The 2853-nt window shown below is 39.9% G+C and overlaps 1 long non-coding RNA gene across 1 annotated transcript; it reads right to left on the bottom strand.

Annotated features, from left to right (window-relative positions):
- Positions 1-1585: 1585 nt before the first annotated feature.
- On the bottom strand, positions 1586-2576 carry LOC308379898. The gene is made up of 3 exons (XR_013969004.1): positions 2493-2576; positions 2242-2294; positions 1586-1622 (listed from the first exon to the last, which is right to left on the bottom strand). It is a non-coding gene; the product is annotated as an uncharacterized lncRNA (long non-coding RNA).
- Positions 2577-2853: the final 277 nt, after the last annotated feature.

A 2853-nucleotide genomic window follows, 5' to 3' on the forward strand; every position in this document is an offset into this window, starting at 1 on the left:
ACCAATTACTTTGATTTGCACATGTCAAGGTGTTACAAACTGCTAAATTTCACATGGAGTAATGCCACAGAGGACAGGGTATAACAGATACACATGCCATGAGACATTTCAAACAAACATTTCATACAAAAAACTGATCTGATCTTACCTGTCAATTACAGAGGAGTTGCGGTCAATGACGTGCCAATGGATGTAGTCTGCAACAATCTCTTTTTTTTTGTTCGACAGCAGCCACATGTCTAAGACAGCCAGCTGTCTGCAACATTGTGCTGTGTCTTAAAATACTGTCTCGCAGAGCATCCAATGACGCAGCATTCTCAATCTGAAAGACATAAAGAGGCATAACCACCCCAGTAGATAACTGGATATACTATCTTTTCCCATTTTTATTCAGTGACAGAAACAGCATGCTGTAACCCTTACCTTACCCTATCAAAAACTACATTACATATACTACAATACATTCTGTATGCTTATCCTGTAACGGAAGTAAACATGGTCTTAAAGCATGTTAAACTCTGTCCTTCCACATAGTAGACTTATGCTATTCTCACCTCTTGTAAAGTTTCCCCTATCTCATCATCAGTTATTAAATTAACTGATGATTTGAATGAGGGCTTGCCCGCAAGATACTGAACAAGACCCTCTGACAGGAAATGGGGTCCTGGACCTCCATGTACTATTGAGACGGCGACCATCTTTCCTGCCAGGAAGTACTCATCCTCCCTTACGGCTGTGAATGAATTCATATTGCAAAATGAAAACATGAAATGCATTATATACTTTAAGACAGAGGAAAAATGTTAATGTTTGATGATCATTAACAAACCATTAGCACAGCACACTAATAACCCTATGCATACCATTCGCATTGAAGACCAAGAACTTACGACCTTCTGGACCATCAAAAATAGGCCGGTCTTTCAGGAGATGCATGAGAAGGGTCAAAAACACCCTTCTAGGTCCACCGGTGTCAATGCCCTTCTCAAAAACTCCAGCATCATCTGTGAACCTGACCAGCATGTCACAGGCTTCTGAGTATGTTGAACGCTTGAATCCTCTGACAGCTCCGTCCCAAATATTGGACCTCGAAATGTTGAACCTGCTGACCTTCTTGTGGTCGATCAGAAGCGACAGGTTTGCTATTATCAAGGGAAGTGTAGTGCCTATCTCCTCCCTGTAATGACCAAAAGTGATTTAATTAATCGATATCAAATACAGTGCACACTTTTACAACAATTATTTAAATACCAGCAATATTGTTCGATGGAAAAACTGGATTGTCACACTCAAAAAGCTAATTTTACACTGCTGTGTCTTGGAAATTCTCCACACTGACTACTGCAACCAGCTCCTCATCTTCAACACCTGGTGAATACAGGTCTGTGTATTTTCTGTTGGGAAATTACAATAACATGTTTAAAATCTTACAAACACAACATTTCTTCCTCATGAATTAAATTGAAAGTATGCGAGTCACTATCATTTTTTTTTATTTTTACCTGTAGCAAGTCTTGTCTGATTGTGGTGGATCCATGTCCTCAGCATCCGATACGACCACAATCGGAACACAGTCTTTAACCTGTCCAGGCCGAACCGTTCCTGATGGTCCTGGTTCATCTCTAAAACATGATAAAAAAAAAAGTAATACAATTATTACTGGACTGCAAAAACCTGCTACGTGTGGTGAGTACGGCTGAAAAGATCATTGGAGTCGCTCTCCCCTGCGTCTCAGACGTTTACACCACAAGCTGCATCCGCAAGGCAACCAGCATCGTGAAAGACCCCACCCACCCCTCACAAACATTTTTACTCAACTCTTTGATCTGGCAGAAGGTACCGTAACATACGGTCTGTCACTACCAGACTACAACAGCTTCTTCCCCCAGGACATACGACTCAGGGACTGATCTGATCACCTCTGTTGTCATGTTGTATACTGTCCTGCTTCACTGTTTTTGTATATTGTCTGATACACTATTGCACCGCTTGCACCTCATGTAAGTAATAATACAGTCACTTAACAAGTATTTGCACTGAAACGTTATTTCACTGTACTGTGTATGTAATGACAAACCCTCTTGAATCTTGAAGCACATGAATGTATACTGTTCTTCAGGCCTACAATAGTTATCTAAGAATGTGAATGAATACAATACAGGCAAGATTCTGATTGGTTGATAACCACTTGAAAATCAAAAAAATTTGACTGGCAAAGACTAGATGCCAAAATGTACCAACCTTTCATCTCTAGGTGTAGGTATGGGAGTACTTTGGTTTTGGGGTTCAAAAACCTGAGGGGACAAGCACACATTTATCAACAATTTGTAATAATTTCCATAACTGTTCCCTTACCACATAAATTGTGTGTGTGTGTATGTGTACGCAATATACAGTATAAATATCAATGGTGAAAGGTTGTCAGTATTGTCATAGATAAATCAATGAACACATTTGTATGTAATTAAGTAAAATAAATAATTATGATGTACCACTGTGTCAGCTCGATTGAATTCGACTGTGCTCCTTGATGGGATGTCAATTTCAGAATCCGACTCTGAAGTATCATCCGCTACTGTAAAAATACAAGACAGTTCATGTAGATACTGTAGATGCATCCTTCAGTAGAGTATCCAAAATATGTGAAAAAATATTGAATCATGATATGAGATCCACTAACCTCCTTTAAAATCTGTTTCAAGGCAAATGAACAGGGTGATCCTGCAATATGGCCTCCCAAGTTCCTTTTTGTACTCGGCCAATTTGAATGGCCTTTCGGATCCAGGCAGATGGACCACCTCAGACCGGTCCGGAAACAAAAGGATGTACTTTCCGTCTTGCAAGTCCTTATTA

The sequence above is a fragment of the Sprattus sprattus genome, assembly GCF_963457725.1.
Source record: "Sprattus sprattus genome assembly, chromosome: 1".
NCBI lineage: Eukaryota > Metazoa > Chordata > Actinopteri > Clupeiformes > Clupeidae > Sprattus > Sprattus sprattus.